Consider the following 15,893-nt stretch of genomic DNA (forward strand, 5'->3'; position numbering starts at 1 on the left):
ACTATTTCTTCCAATCTGCAAGGGAAAACAATGTACCATGTGTTGCAGTGGACCTGGCCTACAAAATAGTAAAGAAGGGAATGAAAGTAGACTTGTGTGAAGTACTACTAAAGAACTTATTTGAGAACCTGAACACCATAAGGAAGCCAAAGAAGAACAACTCGGTAAACACACTCATTCACTACTTGTCTGTATGTTTTTCTATTTTGAAAAGTTCTTTCCCTCAGTCGGTAAAGTAGTATGGGATCTACACCGACCTATCACCCATTAGATCAATGATTACATCAAGAAGTTAGGAGATAACTTTAATTATGTCATGGATGATTACTTTAGAAAATTCCAAGAGAAAATGCACAATAGGTACAGGATCCCACCACAATTGGTTGAAAAATACAAGGAAAATATTTGTTTTGAAGTTGACACTGATTATTGCTATGTAAATGTTGTTGAACCAAGGATTCAGTCGTTGCAACCAATGGGTTATGAAATTGATTATGACATCACATAGCAACAAATTGATCCCTACCTATCATTTCCAAGGCATGCAACTGAACTAAGGTATGGAACCTATGAAGAGGTAAATGAGAAAGTAAAAATGAGCATTGTAGTTCCTAAAGGCTACAAGGAAAGCAACAAAGATGATAAAAGCTTTGTCTGAGAAATTCGGAGAAGAATCTTCATCTACACCTCTCAAAGGCAATCTTGCCATTATCGAGGAAGAATCAAAAGCATAGGAAGCTGCAATAACATTGAGCACAGAGTTGCCAAAGGGAAAAGTTCTAAAAAGAAAGAAACAAGACATTACAAAGGCCCTACCAACTCCACCAACAAAGAGACCAAACACCAGAGCATTAATTGCATCACCGAGCAAGAAACAAAAGACTATTGCCGCTCCTAAGGTAACAAAGACTTACAAGAAATCTACTCAGAGACTCATTTTGGCAAAAGAGTCGAGTGATATAGAGTCTGATGATGCTAACAAATTCTAGATTGTGAAGAGCAAAAAGGCAAACATTCACAGTGTTGAAAACTTTTGTGCCAATCTCAAGGAATACGGTGGATTTGCAGGATTTAGATATGTTAAGTATGAGTCTAGGAACAATGATGAGAAATGACAGATTGAAGAAGCTGTCATATGTACACTTCTGAAGTTTCGGTTAGCACCATTGGAACTAGCAAAGTCACTTCCAAGTGAACTCTACTCACATATTGATAACAGATTGAAATATGCAATGGATTCAGAGAGACAAATAAGAGAAAGAAGTCTTGTCCACTTATTTCCTGACATGTCTATAGCTGAAATCAAGGAGCATTTGTCCACATACCTTCAAAATTTCTTGTGAAACAGAGAGCCTTAAAATTGATGAATGGGCTATATATTGACATGGAGAATGAGACTAAGGCCAAGTGGTAGGAGATCTTCAAACAAAAGGATGTTGGTGAACAATCTCAAATTGAAATTGTTGATGTCACCGAGCAAGATCCAGATGTCACCGAGCAAGGTTCAGATCCAGTTGACACAATACAAATTGATGAAGATGTAATGGATGAAGCCGCACCGAAGCAAGAAATGATTGAAGGCACCACTTATGCAAAACTTGTGTCTAGTGAATCGGTCTTAGAACAAGTTCAGCCTTATCTGCTGGTGAAGCCAACAGTACCAACTGAAGCCCCCAAGGACACCGAACAAGTTACCGAAGGTAACAAATCTGAAGCTGCAGAAGATACAGGTAACAAGTCTGAAGCTACAACAGACACAACAAAAGATCAATCGTCTTAGGGACAGACAAGCACAACAAATATTACAGTAGAGGCCCCTAGCATTGAGCCATCCAAAGACACTGTAACTGCTACAGGAATAGTGCAAAGTGTTGCATCTACCGAGCAACCTACCAAGGGACAACAAGCCTCACAAGCACTTGTCTTAGTGCCCCAGACAAAAGGATTAGAGAAAAAGGTGAGAAAGCATGGTTTTAAATTTTACTTATCTAAACCGATCATGTTGCCCAATGTCGACATCTCCAAATTAAAAGGGCAAGAACTCACTGAATTTGGTGAACTGTGCAAAGCAAAGGCCGAATAGGAGAAACAACTGGCAATACAAAAAAAGAACAAGGTACTTTAAAAGGTTAGAACATTGCTCACAGAAATGCTACCATCAGCAACAATGTCAACCAATGCAGCCATCCATATTCAGTTGGATGAACTCCTTAATTAGATCTGGAGTTGATGCATGTGAATACCTAAGCAAGCTCAAGGATAAAGAGCTCATAGCAAAAATGATAGAGGAAGTCCAAAAATCACTTGCTGTTGGCAAGGTAAAACTTGTCAAATTCATTGCTGAGTTGACCCCTCAACTCAAGCACATTCTTTATTTATTGCAGAAATTGTGTACATTTTCTTTATTTATTAAAGACATCAAAAATAAAACTGATGCAATTGAGAAAGAGATCACCGATCTCTCCTCCAAGTTGACCACTGAGCCTAATTCAATTCAGACCTTTTTCAAAAAGCTACAACAGCTCATGGCTCAACAGTTAGAACTGAGGAATGAACAACATAAAATTAGGATGGATATAATGACCCTTCAAACATTATTCCTTCCTCATCTCTCATCAGTCCAAGAGCAGCTTAACCGAGCTACAAGCTTATCAACTACCCTAGAGGGAAGCACTCTTGATGGCTTGATATCACTCTTATCTGATATTCAAGCACAGAACTCATTAATGGAAAGTCTCAAGGACTCACTCTCAGTCGCCCTCATTGATGCTCGGACCAAGTATAAAACTATTTTTGATCAGTTACTGCCTCCAGATGCAAATTAAGTTTTTAATGTTTGTCAAAAAGGGGGAGCAATTTTATACTACACAGGAGAGGAATGCCCAGCAAAGGGGGAGTAATTCTACACTTGGAGACTAGTACAGTTTTGATAACACAATTTTGAGTATTATATACAAGGGGAGTCTAGTGAGCAGAATATACACAGCATTCAACATACACAAGTACAGTACAGAACCGAACCGAACATGCAAATTTAGAGTTATGTACAGGATAATGATAAGGGGAGTATATCTGCATATACTATTGACTATTGTACATATTTTCAAGTATAGTCATTTTGTCAAGTATATTTTTTTTAGTTCTGACTTTGTAAGTAGTTTTTGTCAAACATCTCAACTAATGTCAAAAGGGGAGATTGTTACTACTTATCAAATTGCCATTAGTTTCATATCCAAAGTCATACTATAGTCTAGTCAGTTAGTATTACCAAATCATAAAGTCGGTACACACGGAGAAGTCGGTTACTGAAGAAAGCAGTCACAGAACACAGTATTCAATGAGCTTTTTATCGAGTAAAGTTTCATGGCTACCAAGTGATAAAGTTAACTCACCTTGTTGATATTCATCGAGTGAAACATTTTACCAGATACATTGAACCTGGACATGCACATGAAAATGTGTTACAAGATCGAGGCACATCTAACCATTTTTGTGTTGGAAATTGCACTAGGAGATTGTGTATGATTACAAGATCAATCTAACCTATGAGATATTTTGTTTAATCAAAGAATCTTTTTGTAAGATCGAAGCAATAAATCAGATCACTGCTGTAAGAGATCTATTTATTTACCATGATTCTAGGGTTAGATATATGACATGGTATGATGTGATAAGAGATGCAATGAGATATCAGTGTGTATGCATGAAGGAAGACTATTACAGAGACACAGAGAGGTCACCGAGAAGGTTATTAGTGAACAGTCAAAGAATAGAGTAAACAAAAGGGCACATAGAATCTGCTTTAGCATTTCAAATGTAAAGTTGCAGATATTTGTAATGATTATATTGTAATATTTTGAAGTTGTAAGAGAAACCTTTAACAGGGTAAAAGACTCTAACCAAGTCTATAAATTTTAAATCCTTTAACCAGGTGCTACACTTATATAGTGTTGTATAAATCCTTTAGTAAGGTAGATCTAACTAATCTTAATACTCCTAACAGGGTAAGCTATCAGAAATAGCTAAATGTAGCTCTAACCGAGCATTCTTTATTATTGCAGTAGTGAAGTTGTGGGTGCCATCCCTACCGCAGTTTTTCTCTCTAACCAAGAGTTTCTGCGTGACCAAAATATATGTGTTATGGAGTGAATCATGTATGAATGTTATTTGTTGATTATAGTTTTGTTTTATGTTACTGCACTATTTTGATTATGCATAACAGTATGGTTATTACAAAAGAAAAGTTTTGGAGTACTGATTCACCCCTCCCCTCTCAGTACATTAGGTTTCTATATTGGGCCTAACACTATTAAAATATTTTCTCAGTAAAGAAGCTTTGGCAGGGAGACTAGAAAAGTGGGTAATGATTATCAGTGAGTTTGATGCAGAATATGTAGATAGAAAGTCTATCAAGTGTCAAGTGATTATGGATTAGCTGGCAGAGGCACCATTAGTTGATGATTATTCATTATAGTCTGAATTTATAAATGAATAATTTCTCACTATCACTAATCAAACATGGAAAATCTACTTTGATGGGTCTTATATAGAGCATGGATTAGGAGATGGTATTATATTTGTTACTTCATTAGTAGATACTATACCCAAATCTTACAGATGATTGTTTCCTTGTACTAACAATATGGTTGATTGTGAAGCACCTGTGATAGGTATCAAGATGGTTATAGAGTGGAAGATCATAGAATAGAATTGAATTTCTATGGAGTTTCTCAATTATTAATCAATCAAGTGAATGACAAATACTAGACCAAGAATGAAAAGTTGATGACATACAAGCATATGGTAGATGAATTTAAGAATTATTTTTTTCTTATTCATTTTGAGAAGATTCCCAGGTTGGATAATAAAGTAGGAAATTCCAGGGAAACCATTACCTCACTCCTAGATATACCAAAAAAACAAGAACAATATGAATTCTTGGTAGAACAATTGTCTACTTCTATATATGAATATCTTGAATCACGTATTATCTATCCTTTATTCGGACCCAATTCCCATTTATATGGAAACATCTATACCTACCTAAAAGAAATTACCCTACCACTTGGCTTATCTAATAGCCAAAAAAAAACATATCTTTCAAGCTGCTCATTATACTATAATTGTCGATACCCTATATGAACAAGGTCTTGATGGTACCTTCCTCAAGTGTTTAGTGTTGGCATTTTGATGATGTTTTGATTGTCATTCATGGGGACACACTTTCTTGATGTATGAGTTATGCTCAACCGGTAATTATTCCAGCCTGTATTATGTATTATAGTCTTCAGACTATTGGTGTTTTGCAGAAGATGTTTACTGGTCACAAATCGACTAAAGCCCTCAAGTAGTGTAGAGAACCCAAGCAGTATGAAGACCTCAAGTGGTTCAAGGATCTCAAGTGGTACGAAGGAAAAAAGTTGTAGTTAACATTTTCCAGTCTTCATTTTTGACAACCAGTAATCGGTATGCTGTATGAACAGGTATTACTCTGGGATGAGTTACCAACCGGTATTTTTGTGATGAGTTATCATCCACCGACACTTTGGCGATAAATTGTTGTCATGTTACCAAATGTGTCTAGATGCACTGAACCTAGGAACTTGTAGTTTAATCCCATTGGACCGACATGAAATCAGTTTCCTTTATAAGTACATCATGTCTAGGGTTTGAATGGATGAGAGATGTATGATGTATGAGAAGGTTATGTGTGATCTTTGCAGAGAAGATTAGGTCTGTGTGAAGAGTTAGAGTGTGGAGACTTTGAAGACTGAAGTAATGTTGAAAGGCATTAACAATGAGCTATCAAGGATCCAACCAAGCATACTGTGCTAGTATCTAGATCACTCACTTGTTGTTACTCACATCTTCAACAAGTCTGAAACCCTTAACCAGGTAGGCCTAGCAAAGCCTTTGTAAGTCCTCTAACAAAGTGGTTCACAACTGTGGATCTAAAATCCTTTAACAAGGTAGTCTTTAATAGGACTTATCTCCTAATAGAGGTCTAGATTCCTAAAAGGATCTATTCTGGTGAAGAACATTGTATGACCTTAACTGGTTTGGTTTCTATTCTACAGATAGTTACTTGTGAGTTTCTGCTCACCATGGTTTTTCCCATTTGGGTTTCCATGTAAAATGTCTTGCGTTATGGTGATTGTGGTTTTGTGGGTGAATTATTTATTTGCTAATTGATTTGCATTTATCTTAGCCAGTTTATTAGTGAATCTATTATACTGGTTATCTACTCAATTGTTTAAGAGTTTGAGTTTAGTATTTTTTTGTATACTAATTCACCCCCCCTTCTTAGTATTCGTAAATTGGTATCAGAGCCAACATTTCTATAAGTCTAACCACTTGGAAGGAGATATGGGGGAATATACTGTGAGGGAACTTACTCATCGTCTCACTCAGACTGAGAGAGTCTATGATGAGCTGAAAGTCAAGTATAAAGCCTCTTTGGCAAAGAGAAGAGAGCATGTTGAGAAACCAATGGAACTTACTGAAAATAGCTCTTCTGATGAAGCTGACATGGATGCCCTAGTTGAAGAAGTTGAAAAATTGAAAGAATCTAAAGCCAAACTAAGAAAGGAGTTGGAAGGACTGACTATCAGAATGTGTCAAGAGCTTGAGAACTAAAGGAAAGTTGAAGATCTGGTAAAAGACAAAGATCATGAGATCTCCAGGATGAAGCAAGAAATCAGTGCCCTTACTGCTCATCTCCAAGAGAGTAAAGTGGAAAAAGAAGAAACACAAGGTGAACTAAATATGGCTATTTCTAAGAATGCAACCTTGAAGGAATCCAATGCCTCTATTTCCAAGGAACTTACTGAGTCAAAGGAGATACTTGCCAAATTCAATCAAAGTACTGCTAAGCTAGAGAAAACACTTGAATCAGTAAAACCGGTAAAGAATACCACTGGACTTGGTTTCTCTAGGTATGAGGAAGGTGAGACTTCTGGAACAAAAGCTGAAGTATCAAAGAAGCAACCAACATCCAAGGATAAATGAAAGCAAAATTTTAAACCTGTTTGCTTCAATTGTCTCAAGGAAGGACATACTGCTAATATGTGTAGAAGCAAGGCCTACAATAATTTTCCTTATTTCCTAAATAATAAGCCTAGATACAATAGATTCAATGGAAACTACTATGCATGCAACAAGTTTGGGCATAGAGCATTTGAATGCAGGTCTATTTTGTACAACTCTAGGAGATACCCTCCAAGGACTCAAGGAGTTATCATGGAACCCTCTGTGAATCAGAATCCCAACCAGTATAATACCTATAACCATCGGTCAGGTGGCTATCAATTGGCAACTAGTTGGAGAGAAACCTATTTTATCTGTCATGGAAGTGATCACACTGCTGCAACATGTAGAAGGAAGAATGGTAGTATGAATAATGGACCATGGAGAACACCTGGAATGGTATGCTATCATTGCAACAAGAAGGGACACACTGCTAGAACCTAAAGAATGAGAAAGAACCTATCGGATGATATACTGATTCCTCTAGAAGGGAAGATTGATGTTGAAACCGTTCAAGTGGGAATGAATAAAACTTGGAAAAATAAACCTGAAGAAGTGTCATAGGATGAACCAGTTTCTTCACCTAGTGTGGAAGTCTCTGAATTGGCAAACTGAGCTTTAGAAAAGCTTAGGGGGAGAATATCGGTGAAATATTTGAACCCCCAGTTTATATCAATAAAGACCTTAACTGATATATGTTCTTTGTCAATTGGTAGAAGACTTGAAGTGGTAAAAGGAAAAATTAGGGTTTGTACCCTAACGGTGATGCATTTATTATGGTAGCTGAAAGATTGTTTAAAAGGGATTTTTGTCATCATTTTCACCTATTTGTTTTCAAACGAAGAATTTTCAAGAGCAGAGCAACAAAAAGCGATTCGTCTAGAAATTCAAAGTGAATTCAAAAATCTTGTAGAGGAATCCAGCGATTGTTTTCAATTTATCAGTGAAGAACACTAAGCAGTAATCAAGCAATGGAAGTGGTGTATTGTGGGAGACATTGCTAAACCCTAAATTTTAGTTTGTGAAGGTATTTCTTGAATTCCTTTCTTATCATGGCATCTGCATCACACTCTTGTTCTAGTGCACCTATAGATTCAGCTGAATTTATTCAAAATAAGATGAATGCAATGCCCTATCCCAGATACCCATCGGAGTTATAGTTGAGGAAGATATTTCAGGATATATTGATTGTAAATTGGAAGACCTAGGATCCCTAGTGATTCATTCCTAGCTAGGTCTATTCTGTGGGGATGACAAGAAAATTAAACTAGAATATAGCATCCTAGAGAGGAAGAAACTACACAATGCAGTTTATTTTCTGGAAGAGTTCATAGAAGATCAAATCTGCATCATCCTGAGCAGAGTACATGGTGATAAGATGTACCTGAGCACACACATGACATCACACCAGAGGCAATTCATGTTGTTACTAGTTTCAGTAACATTCAAGAGGTGCCAGCTCTAAGGAAGGTCACCAAGACTGAAATGACTAAGCTCACCGGTTATCTGAGCGACCAATAGGCGATGACCGTCAACACCATCAAAGATGATCTGGTTAATTATGCTTGCATGGTAATTGGCTACTAGATGTTTTATGCCATCATAATGAACTCTATCCCTACTGCTACAGTGAATGCCACCTACTAAATGATTAAGGAAGACACCTCATTTGATTTGTGTACCTATTTGTAGAAGCAACTGCTATTGAACCTGAAGTCCATCAAACAGGACAATGCTCTAAGGTTCAAGTTTGGACAACTTTTGACCGGCCTATTTTTCTACTTTCAAGGCTATTTCCATAGAGTAGGTGATGTTTAATGGTGTGTTGACCAACCGGTATCCAAGCAAATTAGGGAAAGTCTTCAAGAAGTGGGAACTAGATATCCTGAGGCTCTTAATAAATATTTTGATGAATTCAAGCGGAAAATGATCCAGAGGGTGAGGATATCTAGAGATATTATGAAGAAATATGAAGATGATATCTGTTTCACCATAAAGGTATATGAATACATAATGGAAGTAGTGGAATGAAGAAAGGAAGCAATTGTACCAATGGGGTATGAAGTGATGTATGATATGTTGATTGAGTATGCCTCTACCTTGCTTGCTTTACCACTAGATGCCAAGAAAAAGAGAACCACCACCTACTTAGAGAGGGTAACATAGGTTGACGATCCTACATAGAAAAAGGGCAAGGTAGTGCCATCGGTATCGACACCGGTTACCTTAGCTAGTCCAAAAGTGACCAAGCGGTCACCTTCCAAGAAGAAACCTGAGGTTTCTCCCGCTAAATTATTCAAGAGGAAGCCAAAAACCAAAACTAGCTCACAGGAGCCAGAGGCTACTGAACCGGAAATTCAACCTAAGAAGATAAGACAATCAAGCAAGAAGGCAAACTCTACTGATAGTGCACCTGCAACTTCAGCACTGGTAAACATAGATATTTCCTCCTATAAGCCTATGACACATTATCCGAGGACAATCAAGAACATTAGGAGAAAATTGCTTGATGATTTAAAAGAGCATTTTGATCATTTTAATGATAATGAGAAAGATGAAGTAGAACAAGAGGTTATTAGATATTTGTGTGTCAATGACTGGTTGTCATCCGAAATTAGATTGGTCACACTAAATTCTTTATACAATTCTTTAGATAACAAATGGCACATTGCCATTGAAAAGGAACAGGAAATAAGGGAAAAAGTATTTTCCCAATACTTTCTCGATGACTCAAACTGAGAATTGTTTGAGATAATGGATAAGACCAAAGGCCTCTTTTTCATGGGAAGAATAAGACTCGGGCTACTGGAAGGTAAAGCTTCTAAAGTGGAGAAAGACACACATTTACATGCCAAAGTTGTTGTCTGGTTACACCAAGTGTCTAAGGCAAATCTCAAGGCTGAACAAGCACTTGATCTAACATCAGGCAAACTGCATGAAGTATTTGACAGTGAAGGAGAAAGAGTGGCAGAGAAAAATGATCCCATTGATGTGGATGCTAATAACTCAATGATGAACCACTAGTGCCAAACCAATATTGAGAGGGGGGGGGGGTGAATCAGTACAAACACCAATATCATCCAAAACCGGTTTGACAACAAATTCTCCAAAAGACTAACAAATAGGGATACAGGTAAAACAAAGTGCAACAAGCAACATCCAGTATAGCTCAACCAGTCATGAATCAGTCACTCAATAAGCTTTCCTCTTGGCTCAATACCACAGTATCATTATATTCTCATGCATAAATAAGTAAACTTAACCATCAGATCTTCACAACTGTGAGTTCAATGTGTTTTATAGATAGGCATAAAACATGGAACCTTCATATGCTTAACAGGTAAGACAAAGCATCACAAGACAAAAGCATTTCACATGACACACATATTTTTCACGTGGAAACCCAACTAGGAAAAACCATAGTGGGGATGAATACCGACAAGCTGCTTTTTGAACTCTTTAGAAGTTTGCTCTATTAGGAGCTTTGTCCAGTTAAGGACATTACAATAGGTTCTGGTAGGAACCGATCCTGTTAGGCATCACCCGGTTAAGGGATACCTGGTTAAGGGTTAAACCCGATAGGGTCACCTTGTTAGAGGATTTCAAGAACTCAATAGCTCAAAGGATCTCCTAAGCTTCTCAAGCTTCTCAGAACTCATCAGCCTCGAGTTACCCAGTTAAGGGATTTGAAACAAGCCAGTTAAAACCACCCGATTTAAGGGATTTTGAATCAAGCCAATTAAGGCTACCCTATTAGGGGATTTTACAACTATTGAAGTGGTTAGAAATCAACAGGTATTACAATGATTTGTTAACAACACTTAATGCTAATGCAGATCTGTTTAAGCTCCTCTTTTCCTTCTACACATTCACTTTGCAAGTATCTCTTCTCTCCTATGGTCTGGCAAGAATCTCGTATCACTTTCCTTGGATACACACTCACAACTTTTGCCAACAACCTCAGATAGAAACCCAACATCGACCTTATAGGAAACATACAGGTTGGTAGCAAAAACCCTAAACCCTAAACCTGTTAGGTTAAGCAATTCAAACGGTTTGATCCTGACCATTGAATCATACTGCATTAAATGCAGCAATCTTGAATCGATCTCAAGACATTCTCCATTATCCATTATCCACCATTTTTATGGTGGCTGATAACCCATCACACATTATCACCGTTTGACAGACTTCACACTTTCCCGAGGTGGATAGGAATAGTCTTCTTCATGCAAGATCCTTCACGTGCATAGAGCTTGCGTGGCAACACAATCTATCCTCCATCATACTGCTAACTCATCACACGAAGATTACCGATTGAGTCACTTGAGTTGCTCCAACCGAAAACCCTGAAGTGGAAGCTACCTACAACCCGGTAACCATACAGTGCTTCCATGTGCCGGTTCACATAACTACATGCCAGTTCACCTTGAACAAATGTGCTGCTTCACTTGGCATATAAACTGGTTCATACATATGCCAGTTCCTCTCTCTTCACCTATCACATGTGCTGGTTCTTACCATGTCTCATATTGACATCAATGACAACATACAATATCATTATGTCTTCATGCCAGTTTACATAAGGCTCATGCCGGTTCACATAATGCCAACAATCTCCCCCTTTGGCATTGATGGCAATATACAAAAGATATCTTTTTTGCTTCACATCTTCTCCCCATTTGCTATAGATATCTTTTCACTTCACTCTCACTCCTTCTCCCCCTTTGACAACAATGCCAAAGTGGAGGTACAGTCATCTCTATTTCATCATGCTACTCCCCCTAAGGAGTAGCATCCATAAACACACCAATCAACAAAAGATTTGTCTTTTCAGTACCTGACTGATGTGCAACAATCACTTTTAGTTCACCTCCTGAAGGGGCAATACCCCTAATTCACCTCTCAAATGCACAAATGTTGTCTTTGGGAGAGGCTTGGTGAATATGTCTGCTAACTACTCCTTACTGGACACATGCTCCAGTGCAATCTCTTTGTTCTGAACCTTTTCCCTTAAGAAATGATACTTAGGCTCAAAATGCTTGGTTCTAGAATGTAAAACCAAATTCTTTGATATATTGATAGCACTTGTGTTATCACAGAATATACTTACAGGTTTAGATATAGGGATCTGGAAGCCTTCCAGTACATGCTTCATCCAGATTATCTGAGTGTAGTTCATGAAAGCTGAAAACATACTCCGCTTCTACTGTAGACTGAGAGATGCAACTCTGCTTCTTACTCATCCATGAGACTAGTCTACCACCGAGAAAGAATGCACCATCGGTTGTGCTCTTCCGGTTATCCACATTACCGGCCCAATCAGCATCTGTGAATACTTTCAGATTGAAATTATTGCTGTATGGGTACCACAATCCATAGTCAATTGTTCCCTTCAGATACCTAAGAATCTGCTTGAGTGCACTCAAGTGAGATTCTCTTGGACTCTTCTGGAACCTTGCAGTGATGCCAACTGCATGTGCAATATCCAGTCTGCTATGCACTACATAATACAACTTACCAATCATTGACCAGTATTCCTTCTCATCAACCGGTGCAAAATCATCCTCCTTTGTCAATTTGCAACTGGTCACCATTGGTGTACCAACCGGTTTTCTATCTTCCATGACAAAAGTCTTCAACACCTCTTTGACATATTTGGACTGAGTGATGAAGATTCCATCATTCATCTGCTAGATTTGTAGTCCAATGAAGAACTTAATCTCCCCTATGAGTGACATCTCAAACTCTTTCTTCATTTCATCAGCAAACTCATGACTCATCTTGTCATCTCCTCCAAAGATAATGTCATCAACAAAAACTTCACAGATCAGGATCTGATATTCTTCAGACTTCAAGTAGATATTGCTATCTTCACTTGTTCTCTCAAATCCAATCTTCACAAGATGGGAATGTAGGCACTCATACCATGCCCTAGGTGCTTGCTTTAGACCATATAAGGCTTTGTGTAGCCTACATACCATGTCACTATCTTCAGATAGGGTAAACCCATCTGGTTGCTCAATATACACCTCCTCCTCAAGTACACCATTTAGGAATGCGGATTTTACATCCATTTGATATACCTTGAATCTCTTAAAAGCTGCATATGCAAGAAGCATACGAACTCCTTCCAATCTGGCTATAGGAGCAAAGGTTTCCCCATAGTCTTCACCTTCTTCTTGAGCATATCCTTTGCATACCAGTATGGCTTTATTCCTAATCATTGTGCCATCCTCATTCAACTTATTTTTGAACACACATTTGGTGCCAATGACATTTTTATGCTCTAGTCTGGGTACCAAGGACCATGTACCATTTTTCTCTATCTGGTCAAGTTCTTCTTCCATTGCCTTGATTGAGTCTTCATCTTTATGAGCCTCTTTGAATGACTTGGGCTCAAATTTAGAGATCATACATGAGTTTTCTCTGATCTTTCTTCTGGTAAGGATTCCTGCATCCTTATCACCTATGATCTGCTTAGGATCATGATTCAACTTGACATACCGAGGAATGATCTTAACTGGTTCTTCTTGCTTTTCTTCTTCATCCTCATCTTCATTAGTATCAGCATTCACAGGTTCAGGAACACTGTTATTGGTACTAGGTTGACTAACAACCGGTTCCCAAAAGGTTGCAACCGATTCATTTACAACTTGCTCATTGTCAGTTTCCTTAGTCTTCTCAGAGGATTCATCAACTCTTACATTGATGCTTTCCATAATTCTTTGAGTCCTATTGTTGTAGCACTTGAAAGCTTTACTCTTGGTGGAATATCCTAGAAATATTCTTTCATCACATTTAGCTTCAAATTTGCCTTGATGTTCACTCCTCTTGATGTAATATTTGCTACCAAATACCTTAAAGTAGTTAACCACAAGTGTCTTACCGGTCCAATACTCATAAGGAGTTTTGTCCTTACCCTTTTTGATGAGTACCCGGTTCATAGTGTAGACTACAGTACTCACCACTTCTCTCCAAAAGGTGTGAGCAACCTTTCCTTGGATCAACATAGTTCTAGTTGCTTCAACCATAGTCCGGTTATTCCTCTCTGCTAGGCCATTCTACTGTGGAGTCTGGGGGGTAGACAGCTATCTCTTGATGCCAAATTCTTCACAGTACTTGTTGAATTCACTACAAGTGAATTCCCCTCCTTGATCAGTTCTAAGACACTTGATCCTTTTACCACTTTCCTTCTCCACTAATGCTCTAAAGGCTTTGAATTTCCCAAAAGCTTCAAACTTGTCTTTCAAGAATGTGACCCACATCATTCTTGAGCAGTCATCAGTGAGAATCATGAAGTACCTATCACCCTGTACACTTCTAGTTTTCATAGGACCACATAAATTAGTATGCACAAGATCAAGCAAGTTGTCAGCAGTGAAATATTTACCTTTAAAAGTTGAGGAAGACATTTTCCCCAATTGACATTCTCTACACAAGGTATTATCCAGTTTGTTGAGCACTACCAGCCCTCTAACTACCTTGATCTTACTAGCCTTCACAATGTTGTCAAAGTTCACATGATAGAATCTCCTATGCCATATCCAGCTATCATCAAGCTTAGCCATAAGACATGTACTTATATTAGCATTTAGATGAAATAGGTTACCTTTAGTCTGCATGCCGATGGCTACCAATTTACCATCTTTACCTTTGATTCTACAAACTCCATTCTTGAATTGCAGAGTGAGTCCACTGTCATTTAACTGGGCAACACTTAGAAGGTTGTGTCTGAAACCATCAACCCAATACACATTGTTAGCACTACTCTTTCCATTCAAGGAGATGGACCCTCTGCCTTTGACCATGCATGGTGCATCATTGCCAAAGCAAACCACACCACCATCATACTCTTCTAATGATAGAAACTTGCTCCAGTCACCAGTCATATGGTGAGAGCAGCCACTATCAATGATCCACTCATTGGAATCATCAAACTAGGAGACAAGAGCCTTCTTGTCTGCCACATCTTCCTTTACAACAATGAACACAATGTCTTCATTCTCTTCATCTTTTGATTCCTCATCTGTGACACCTTCATCAACTGCCACAAAACAATTTCTCCAATTTCCTCCTTTGAATTTCTTGAACCTTTCTGGTTTGTCCTTGTTGTCACTAATAGGACAGTTCATAGCAATATGTCCTATTTGGTTACAAGAGAAACATTTCAAAGGAATCTTACCTTTGTATTTACCAGTCCCTTTTGGAAATCTCCTGGCAAGAAGAGCTTCAAATTCCATCAGAAACTCTTCATCCTTCATTTCTCTATTCTGATTGGGTTCCCCACTAGTGCTAGCCTCTTTTCCTTTTCTAGATGGTATAGCGGAAGCTTTAAAAGCTAATTCTGACTTTTGAACACTACCATCAAAGCTATTCAGCTCATAGGCTATCAACTTGGCTATGATGGAGTCCAAGGATTCCTTAGACTTGTCTATTGATCTCGGCTCCTGAATAGCAGCAACCCTTATTGCATAGACCAGCAACAAGGATCTTAGGACTTTACTTACCATAGTGGAATCTTCTATTTTGCCACCTACACTTTTTATTTCTCCAACAACTATTTTGATTCTTATTCCATACTGCTGAATGGTTTCTCCTTCAACCATTTGCATGTCTTCAAACTTTCCTCTCAGGCTCTCTTCCTTAGCTTGTTTTACATGCTCATCACCACCATAGATATTTTCAAGAGCATCCCATACCTCTTTGGGATTTGCCTTGTCCTGAAAATCAATAAACTCAATGTCAGAAAGACTACTGATGAGGGCTTCCATGACTTGCCCATTTTCTTGTATCTCTCTCTTTTGGTCATTGGTGAGAGTACCGGTAGGAACACCATATACATTTTCAACACAACTCCAATGTTG

This window comes from Cryptomeria japonica, chromosome 7 (assembly GCF_030272615.1).
Source record: "Cryptomeria japonica chromosome 7, Sugi_1.0, whole genome shotgun sequence".
Classification (NCBI taxonomy): Eukaryota; Viridiplantae; Streptophyta; class Pinopsida; order Cupressales; family Cupressaceae; genus Cryptomeria; species Cryptomeria japonica.